This window comes from Mytilus trossulus, chromosome 3 (genome assembly GCF_036588685.1).
Source record: "Mytilus trossulus isolate FHL-02 chromosome 3, PNRI_Mtr1.1.1.hap1, whole genome shotgun sequence".
NCBI classification, from domain to species: domain Eukaryota; kingdom Metazoa; phylum Mollusca; class Bivalvia; order Mytilida; family Mytilidae; genus Mytilus; species Mytilus trossulus.
In genome coordinates, this window is record NC_086375.1 from 54,612,188 (window position 1) to 54,623,550 (window position 11,363).

General features: G+C 32.0%; 1 protein-coding gene across 3 annotated transcripts in view; it reads right to left on the reverse strand.

Moving 5' to 3' along the window:
* LOC134711858 (phosphatidylinositol 3,4,5-trisphosphate 5-phosphatase 2-like) overlaps positions 1-11,361 on the reverse strand; it is a 70,901-nt gene extending 59,540 nt beyond the window's left edge. The window contains exons 1-2 of one of the 3 annotated variants that reach the window (XM_063572799.1): positions 11,228-11,361; positions 3,891-3,970 (exon numbers count right to left, since the gene is read on the reverse strand). The gene's annotated coding sequence lies outside the window, so the exon portion shown is untranslated. Of the gene's footprint in view, positions 1-1,533; positions 1,605-3,890; positions 3,971-5,379; positions 5,478-11,227 lie in introns of those variants that run through there. The other 2 variants (XM_063572800.1, XM_063572801.1) reach the window with 2 other exon arrangements.
* Positions 11,362-11,363: the final 2 nt, after the last annotated feature.

Here is an 11,363-nt window from a genome sequence, read left to right on the forward strand (position 1 = left end):
ATTAGCAAAAGTCACAAAAATAAATTCCTCGCAAAATTAAGTTGGTTTACAGTACATGTATATAGAAATATCATTAATTTACATCTATTCCTTATTTTTATGGATAAGTTTTCTTGAATTGTACATAAATCAGACTATTGTTTTTCTCAATTGTCATTCTGTACAATGCAGTAAACATGTAGTTTCTGATTGTAGCTAGAAAATCAGGAAAATCTGGGCACCTTATAATCAGCATGTCATTATCAGAGGGCAATATGACTATTAAAAATCCAGGCCAAAGATACCAAGTAGTTAGTTACTTCAGTTCAATCATGGACCTGTGATGTCGCAGGTGTGTTCCAGTCTAATTTAAGATTGTTGCCAACTTTTTTAGTTTAATTTTATGAATATTTTAAATTCTTTTTCATATGCATGAAACTAACACACATATTCAGTATATACTCTAAACCCAAAATATAAATACCTTAATGCTTCTACTGATTTTAATAATATCAACCCCATTAATAATGATCTCATTCTGTTATTATTATACTATGAAAAAGTATGACCTTTATTATTATCAACTATAATTCTTATAGAAAAATAAGAAAAATAAATGAGGAATATATGTCCACGAGACACAGATAATGCCCCTGCTTGCATACAGCGTTATAAAGGGACATAACTCTAGCATGGTAAAAGTGTAGCTACCTAAATTTGTACTTGTTCTGAGTGTTGTTGTTATAATCCTTGTGCAGAAGTTTTATAACCTTTGGTTGAGGCAATCATAAAGTTAGAGAATGAAAACAAAAAAATCAGCATTTTTTCATTCGTAAAGAGGCATAACTCTTGAATGATAAAAGTGATACATACCACCAAAATTCAAACTTGATCTGTGTGTGTTTTGTGGTAATAAGCATAGTGTATACATAAGTTTCCTTACATTTGGTTGAGGCAAACTAAAAATATTGGAACCATTTTTGGGATGTATGGATTTATATGGACCTATCGACAGACAAGGATAATACTTTATTCCCCCGTTACAAAGTAATACATAGCAGAGGGGGAATAATGTATTATCCTTGTCTGTCGATAGGTCCATATACATCCATACATGTACATCTCAAAATTGGTTTCAGTTCTCTATTTTTTGTTTGCCTCAACCAAATATTATGACAGACAAGGATAATACTTTATTCCCCCTCTGCTATGTAATACTTTGTAAAAGTAAGTTTCATGTTTATGGCTCATTCAACAAAAGATTTGCAGCTTCCCCAGCAATTAACAATGGAACAGTTTAAAAAAGTATTTGCTCCCCTTCACGGTTTTCAATATATATACCTACAAGATTGCTGATAATAATCACCTGAAACTTGACCTACAAATTCTTCAATCCGTAAAAAAACATTTTGTGCTTAAACAGTTATTAACATTAATAAAAGTTTCAAAGAGTTTTAATAACTAACATTTACTGATGAACAAAACTATACAAATAAAAAAAGTAATAATTAAATAAAAATAACATTCAGACATTGGTATAAAAAATAGTCTAACCTGCATAATACCTTCCTTCAAGCAGCACAAATGCTAAATGAAGATGTACATGACAAGTCTAAGGGAAATAATTTTGATAAGAAAAGTAGGGAAACTCCCAGGAAAATTTTAAATCTTAAGTCCCATAAAGTCACATGGATGAGATGAACAGCTGACTATTGAAAAAGTTTAAATACAAGTCATCCTGTAAAATACTGATCTTATTACAATATCAAAAATATTTATCTAAGTTCACAGTTGAGAGAAAAGCATCTGTAATAACACTTAATTCTAGGAAGGAATGTAAGTAAATTGAAATTTGAAATTGATATCAAAATACTGTTTTTAATTTCCTTTACATCCATATTAATTTCAAAGTATTCTGTAATTTTTTTGTAGATCAATTCTATTGTAGGGTCAGTTGGAACTTTAATATACCTCCTCCTCATCTTTTACTGATTCAAAGATAATTGGGCAGCTTGTTAACTCATGGCAAAATTCTACTGTGTTATAGGCATTTGTTACTAGCATATCTCATTGAATCTACCAAAAGAGTACAAAGGTTTGGTCCAGCTTATAGTTACCGGTACTAAGGGGTTTTAATATTTCCATTGATAAGGTAATTCATGCGTTATTTTTGGCCCCTGTGTCCTATAATCTAAGCAACAGCAGATATGTGTTGATTGATCAAATCTCTGGATACAACAGTCAAAATACATTCCCTAAAGGAACTATCAAATAAAGAGCATGGTTTACATTTTAATGGCCCAGCAGTTTCTAAATTTTTAACAATGTGTTTGAGATTTGTCAATGTAACATCTTAATTTTTATCAGCAATATAGCTACAAAATTTTAAGCAAAGGATAGGTTAAACCAAGGAGGTTATATGATACAACCTCCTTGGTTAAACAAATTACTAGCCAATATAAAACAATTATATGAAACAATCTCTTTAATTTTTTTTTTAAATATAGCTTCATTTAGAACTAAGTCCATCATCAATTAAAGCGTAAAAATCTCAGAATGCAGCAGAAAATGGCCACACAAAGCTATAACTTACAATCCTTGTAGCTTTATAAGATATAATAAAGACAAATTTAAAGTTCTACAAAACTAACAAAAGTTAAATCTTCATATCCTGGTGTTTTCATTTAAGATTGTTTTTTGTAAGTTCATCCATACCTATCATTTTCTTGTTTTTGTTTATTTATAAATGAAATATGAGATGAGGAATGTCAATTAAATCAGTTTAAATGTATGTATATTAAAAGACAAACAGCCATTATGATAGACACAGTTTTAGACATTAAAGCCAAAGGAGTGTATAATAATTAAATATTAACCCAGATAAAAATCATTGCAATTAATAGTTAAAAACTCTTTTGTCCCTTCAATATAAATGAAATTAATATGTGAAAACTTTGCAATCTTAAAATCAAGAAGGAAAATTAAAGCATTATATCAAAATCATGGTAATTTTTTAATTCATTCTCAGGCTGAAAACAAAACCTTAAATCTCTGGATCCTGGTGGAAATATGTAACATTGAAATAATTAGCAAACAGTAGCATTAATTTTTCACACACTAAGTAAGATTGGTGCAATCTGAGAATATGTCAACAAAATTGTCAAGTCATTGAAAGACAATGACCGCAACATGAAGTCAATGGACAAATTCCATCAATTGAAATTGAAATTTGGTTAGATTTTTTCTTGCTGATAATATTTGCTATTAAGAGGAATGTAAATTTTTTTCTAGATAAATGGAAGATTGCTAAAATTGTTAAAAAATTGTCATTTTAGGCTTAAACAATGTTGGTCCAATATTCAGTTAATGTTCACCTATTTTCAGATTTTATCTAGCTGATCTTTATTTGCTGTTTATCGATTGTCTTTATCTATTTTAGATCTTAAAAGATAATAGCCAAAAGTTCCCAAAAGGAGTTGATGACAATTTGAGTTATGTTGACTTATTGGTATCAGAGACATACATGTATAAATGTCTCTGTTGGTACATATTATCTTGCTGATTGCTATTATCATCAAGTCGACTCTGTATGTGGGATATCATCTGCTTTATTATTATTTGGATATGTCCTATTTTTTAATATTTTTATTTATAGACAAGATATTTAAGATAAAATATCAATGTCAATACATATTTTTTTGCCTGAAACTAAATTGTTTTCATACTATTTTTGTTTATGTCATTGCATTGTTTCACATTCAACTTTATAACAGGCAATAGATATTTTTCTAAGCATTTACATTGCAAAAAAACAAGGAAATCACCTAAAAAATGTTACGCAATAGCATGTATCTTATTATTCTTAATATAAGCATGAATACGCCTACACATAAAGATATAATTTTACTTACTTCCTTATTTTAAATGTGTCAGGGTGTTTTTATCACAGAGTCCATTGTCTCAGTTTCATCAGATGATCAAGCTTTATCGTCTGAAAAAGGAAATAAAATATATGTACACTTTATAATATTTATTTTATACTTTATGTTGAACAGGAGTAGAGGCTATAAGGACCTTATTTGGCCCAAAAATTACTGCAAATTTAAAAGTTATCATATGTATTCTTAAATAACTGAAAACGGTACTACAGTACAAGGTACTCATAGAAACATAACAAATTTGACATTGAACAAGTTTCCATGGCAACAAATCATCAATTATTTTGCATATTTTGTAAATTTCATGATTTTCCTTGTTTTTCAACAAATTTTATGCATATATTTTAGATTGAAAAAGTATGTGCGCACACAAGAAAAAACTTTATAATTGGTGGGATCATGTCAATAGTAATAATAAAGCTTCTGTTAAATTATTTTGTTGTTTCTTGCCTGCACACGATGCTTCCATAACAGAAATAAAGATGGAAAACTGAACATAATCTGTACTTTTCAACTTTTTTTTGGTACCGTAAACAGACACATATTTTTTTTTAAGGCATAAACCAAACCACATCAATATAAAACTTATGTAACTTGTGTTATAAACAAGACCAATAACTGGTCTGGACCTGCATCACTGCATTTCACTGATTGTTGAAAAATGAATACACTGGAGCATAAGTGACAGACAGACAGACAGACAGACAGACAGACAGACAGACAGACAGACAGACAGACAGACAGACAGACAGACAGACAGACAGACAGACAGACAGACAGACAGACAGACAGACAGACAGACAGACAGACAGACAGACAGACAGACAGACAGACAGACAGACAGACAGACAGACAGACAGACAGACAGACAGACAGACAGACAGACAGACAGACAGACAGACAGACAGACAGACAGACAGACAGACAGACAGACAGACAGACAGACTTTTTAGAGAGGTCTAAATATAGCAAAAAATAAACCAAAATGATTTCTTTTTATTATTGACTAGTTTTTCCTATTTGAAAGCAGAAAATCATATGTATAATTCCACTAGTCTTTAACAGTTGATGAATTCAATATAAAGGGAACTACATGTAGTAGTTTAATTACAAGCCTGTTTAAATGCAGATCACCCCTAGTTTTTGGTGGGGTTTGTGTTGTTTATTCTTTAGTTTTCTATGTTGTGTCATGTGTACTATTGTTTTTCTGTTTGTCTTTTTCATTTTTAGCCATGGCATTGTCCTCGGCATTGTCAGTTTGTTTTAGATTTATGAGTTTGACTGATCCTTTGGTATCTTTCGTCCCTCTTTTAAAAATCAGCTGCTAAGAAGTTATTATGTTCCTTCTTTATATAGTACATTTGTAAACTTTCCACATGCATGCTCCGTAATATTTTTTCAAAATATATTTAATATTTAAAAGAATATGATTTAAATTGTAAAGAATTTTAAACACACTGACCTTTGTATATATATAAACTTCCTCTTTGTTAATTACTTCCCAAAAGTAGTTATAGCGTTAATGAAGGAAGTTAAAATATCTATATACAAATTTGCTTTTTATCTAGATTTTGTGTCAATTTTAAAGGAAACTAAATCTTATGTTTAAAAAATGTAAATTTACATATTTCAGCTTATAAACTTATCTTCTACTTCAAAAACGTGCTAAATATAGTTGATGTACTACTTATCATGACCTAATTTCCATACTAAACAAAATTATTTACATATCAAGTTTACTAGATACTTGAGTCAAATTCTTTCATTTTCTATCTGGTTATGATAAAAGTGATATAGAATCAGACAAAACTATTTGGCATGTTGTGAGCTTTTTATTGGAGTTGCATTTCCTACTTTATCAAAATAAATACTAGGGGAGTGTGTCCATGGGACACATATTATACCCCTGCTTGCATATACATTTGTAACATTAAAAAGGGACATAACTCACGAATGGTAAAAGTGATGCTTCCAAAATTTGTATTTAATCTGAGTTTTGTGGTAATAAGTTTTATGTATATAAGTTTCATAAAACTTGGTAGAGGCAATTTTTCCAATTGTAAAGGAAATAACATAAAACAGACAATAGGGGAAAATAGAAAGACAAAGGTGACACAACCAAAATTCAAACAAGATCTGTGTTCATCAATATTTTTTAACTTTGAATTTGAGTTTACCCAAAAGTTATGGCAACTCATTCAACCCTATATCTTATATGTACAATGTATGTGACTAAATAACTGATCCATTTGTGTATGTTTAAGCATGTCTGTTGTATTTATGCTTCTTAAGTTCCATAATTCTAAACAACAGATTTTAAAATGTTAAAAAGACGAAAAAGAGTAGATTTTATTGATTTGACCATTGCTATAAAATCACTTAAATGTATAGGTGAAAGAAAACAGGCAAATCATTTTTTTTTATAAAACAATGGGAAATAGGAACAACCCTTTTACTTATTTGTTGTGGTTAAAGGGTTTGATGGAATACCTGCATCAGGCATGCATTTAACTAAAATTATAAACCTTAAGAATGTATAGTTATTTCAAGTCAAACATGACCAAAGGGAACTCTAAAAATTAGCAAACAAACCATCTCAGGTCAACTTTGAATGAGAGAGTTAGAACCTTGTTGCTCAGTTATTTCTACATTTATCAATGGAACATTTAAGAAATGTATGTTACAAATGATGACACTGGTACCCTAAGAAACCAGGTCTATACAAAACCAAACAAATGATTAAAATTTGTCTTACAAAAGCAATACCTATCTTATAGGAGTCTCCAAACCGTAATGACTATGTCAGTTTATTTGTAGATCTTGTGATGTTGATATACAGTTATGGGGTAAAAAATATTAAATCTAAACATTATTTTGTAAATTCTCAGGTAATTCAAATTCCAATTCAAATTCAAATTTAAAAATTCAAATTCAAATTTAAAAATTCAAATTCAAATTCAAATTCAAATTCAAATTCAGATTCAGATTCAAATTCAATTTCAAATTTGATTCAAATCAAATATTAACTTAATCATACAGCTGTAAGACAAGCATATAAATCATAACAAACACAAATATACAATAAAACTACTTTCATTCATTCTTTTACACATGTGTAATAAGGGAAACTAGAGGCTCTAAAGAGCCTGTGTCGCTCACCTTGGTCTATGTGAATATTAAACAAAGGAAGCAGATTGAAAATTGACTACAAAGGTCAATAACTCCTACAGGGGTCAATTGACCATTTCGTTCATGTTGACTTATTTGTAGATCTTACTTTGCTGAACATTATTGCTGTTTACAGTTTACCTATATCTATAATAATATTCAATATAATAACCAAAAACAGCAAAATTTCCTTAAAATTACCAATTCAGGGGCCGCAACCCAAAAACAGGTTGTCCAATTCATCTGAAAATTTCAGGGCAGATAGATCTTGACCTGATTAACAATTTTACTTCATGTCAGATTTTCTCTAAATTATTTGGTTTTTGAGTTATAAGCCAAAAACTGCATTTTACCCCTATGTTCTATTTTTAGCCGTGGCGGCCATCTTGGTTTGATGGCCAGGACACTGGACACAATTTTTAAACTAAATACCCCAATGATAATTGTGGCCAAGTTTCAAATAATTTGGCCCAGCAGTTTCAGGGGAGAAGATTTTTCTAAAAGATTACTAAGATTTACGAAAAATGGTTAAAAATTTACTATAAAGGGCAATAACTCCTAAAGTGGTCAACTGATCATTTTGGTCATGTTGACTTTTTTGTAGATCTTACTTTGCTGAACATTATTGCTTTTTACAGTTTATCTCTATCTAAAATAATATTCAAGATAATAACCAAAAACAACAAAATTTCCTTAAAATTACCAATTCAGGGGCAGCAACCTAACAACGGAATGTCAGATTCATCTGAAAATTTCAGGGCAGATAGATCTTAACCTGATTAACAATATTACCCCATGTCAGATTTGCCCTAAATGCTTTGGTTTTTGAGTTATAAGCCAAAAACTGCATTTTACCCCTATGTTCTATTTATAGCCATGGCGGCCATCTTGGTTAGTTGGCGGGGTCACCGGATTTTTAAACTAGATACCCCAATGATGATTGTGGCCAAGTTTGGTTAAATTTGGCCTAGTAGTTTCAGAGGAGAAGATTTTTGTAAAAGTTAACGCCGGACGACGACGGACGACGACGACGGACGACGACGGACGCCGGACGCCAAGTGATGAGAAAAGCTCACTTGGCCCTTTGGGCCAGGTGAGCTAAAAATATCAGAACACATACATAAACATAAAGTTCCATATAAAGAAGGATAACTCTAATATTTCCTTACACTCTAAAATAAAAAATATTACTACATATAATAAGAAGATGCAAACCAAGGATTTTGAAAAAAGAAGGGGAGAGCCAAAAAAACAACATTTTGAGTGGGACACATAAAAAGTCTATGCATACACCATATATATGCAGCTCCATAATAAAGGGGACGGCACATTGTCTCAGTAGAATTTGCAGCGGATTTTATTTTCTTGAACATGTATATTGTTTTGTACATAAAAACATTTATTTATTTTGACACCTTAAGCAGGAACGGAAAACTAGAGGCTCTAAAGAGCCTGTGTCGCTCACCTTGATATATGTGAATTAAACAAAGGAAGCAGACAGTTCATGACAAAATTGTGTTTAGGTGATTGTGATGTGTTTGTACATCTTACTTTACTGAACATTCTTGCTGCTTACAATTATCTCTATCTATAATGAACTTGTCCGTGTAGTTTCAGTGGAAAATGTTAGTAAAAATTTACAAATTTTATGAAAATTGTTCAAATTGATTATAAAGGACAATAACTACTTAGGGGGTCAATTGACCATTTTGGTCATTTTGACTTATTTTTGAGTCTTAAATTGCTGTACGTTATTGCTGTTTACAGTTTTAAATCTCTATCTGTAAAAATATTCAGGATAATAACCCAAAACAGCAAAATTTCCCTAAAATAACCAATTTAGGGGCAGCAACCTAACAACGAGTTGTCCGATTCATCTAAATATTTCAGGGCAGATAGATCTTGACCAGAGAAACAATTTTACCCATTGTCAGATTTGCTCTAAATGCTTTGGTTTTTGAGTAATAACCAAAAACTGCATTTAACCTCCATGCTCTATTTTTAGACGTGGCGGCCATCTTGATTGGTTGGTCAGGTAAAAAAACACAATTTTTAAACTAGATACATCAATGATGATTGTGGCCAAGTTTGGATTAATTTAGCCCGGTAGTTTCAGAGGAGAAGATTTTGGTAAAAGATCATGGAGATTTGCGAAAAAAGGTATAAAATTGACTATAAGGGGCAATAACCCCTAAAGGGGTCAACTGACCATTTTTGTCATGTTGACTTATTTGAAAATCTTACTTTGCTGAACATTATTGCTGTTTACAGTTTATCTCCATTTTAATAATATTCAAGATAATAACCAAAAAACAATAAAATTTCCTTAAAATTACCAATTAAGGGGCAGCAACCCAACAATGGGTTGTCTCATTCATCTTAAAATTTCAGGGCAGATAGATCTAGACCAGATAAACAATTTAACCCCCATGTCAGATTTGCTCTAAATGCTTTGGTTTTTGAGTTATAAGCCAAAAACTGCATTTTACCCCTATGTTCTATTTTTAGCCATGGCGGCCATCTTGGTTGGTTGGCCGGGTAACAAAACACAAATTTTAAACTAGATACATCAATGATGATTGTGGCCAAGTTTGGATTAATTTGGCCCGGTAGTTTCAGAGGAGAAGATTTTTGTAAAAGATAATGGAGATTTGCGAAAAAAGGTTAAAAGTTGACTATAAAGGGCAATAACTCCTAAAGGGGTCAACTGACCATTTTGGTCATGTTGACTTATTTGTAAATCTTACTTTGAAGATCATTATTGCTGTTTACAGTTTATCTCCATCTATAATAATATTCAAGATAATAACCAAAAACAGTAAAATTCACTTAAAATTACCAATTTAGGGGCAGCAACCCAACAATGGGTTGTCTCATTCATCTAAAAATTTCAGGGCAGATAGATCTAGACCAGATAAACAATTTAACCCCCATGTCAGATTTGCTCTAAATGCTTTGGTTTTTGAGTTATAAGCCAAAAACTGCATTTTACCCCTACGTTCTATTTTTAGCCATGGCGGCCATCTTGGTTCGTTGGCTGGGTAACAAAACACAATTTTTTTGGTATAATTTGGCCCAGTAGTTTCAGAGGAGAAGATTTTTGTAAAAGTTAACGAAGGACGACGGACGCCGGACGACGAACTCCAAGTGATGAGAAAACCTCACTCGGCCCTTCGTGCCCGGTGAGCTAAAAATGAATACCAAAATCTAGTTAAGTTTTTAATATTCTGAAAATTCAAAATGATGAAAGAAAGAAAAATGCATTTAAATTTTGTTTATCTACATGATCTAGGTCCAACCATGCTCTTTTAAGAAACTGGTGCCAAAATAAACTAAATTGGGAAATAGGTTTGAGAAGCTCTCCTCATTTAGAAAATTAGTAACGGAAATGGGGAATGTGTCAAAGAGTCACCAACCTGACCAAAGAGCAGACAACAGCTGCAAGAAACTCCCACAGACCAGTGGCGGATCCAGAAATTTTCATAAGAGGGGGCCCACTGACTGACCAAAGAGGGGGCCCGTTCAGTCACGCTTCAGTGATTCCCTATATAAGCAACCAATTTTTTTCCCAAAAAGGGGGGGCCCGGGCCCCCTCTAAATTCCCCTCTGCAGACTGACCTAAGGGGATTTGCTCCAGTCATGCTTCAGTGATTCCCTATATAATCAACATTCTACAAATTTGACCCACAGGCACAGGGCCTCTCCCCAGGATTCGCCTATACCTATTGTGTTACCTTAAAAGTTAAAAACTTTCCTAAACGCATTGTTTTGTGTGTTTGCCGACTGTGCAAGGGCCATATAGCCAGTCAAGGTCGTTAAAAACTTCCATTAATTGTCGTTGTTTTGCCTGTACTACTTATAGCAGATTTGCGGTGTAAACACAGTTATATTTTAAAATGTCGTTTGATGCACCTAAATGCAGTTTTGAGTGCTCTTGTTTCTTTTAAGGGAACAGTCGACTACCCATGTATAATAGAAGCGAGTGTCTATGTTATCAGACACTGCTGTGAGCAATTAGCAGATAATTCTTTCTTTCAAAAAAAGTTATGTGTATCCTCTAGGCTCTACTGCTACTACTATTTGTTTTTAAATCAATCATGTAACAATGTTAGCTCTAAAATAGACCTTTTCACTTTTCTTACCTTTTCAACTTTCTTGTTCTCAAAAGCTGGCAAAATTTTTAAACACAAATATATATTCAAAACTCAATAAACTAATTCAGTTCCTTGTTCTGAACAGGAAAGTCTGCTAAATAATTCGGAACTCTTCCGGACAGTC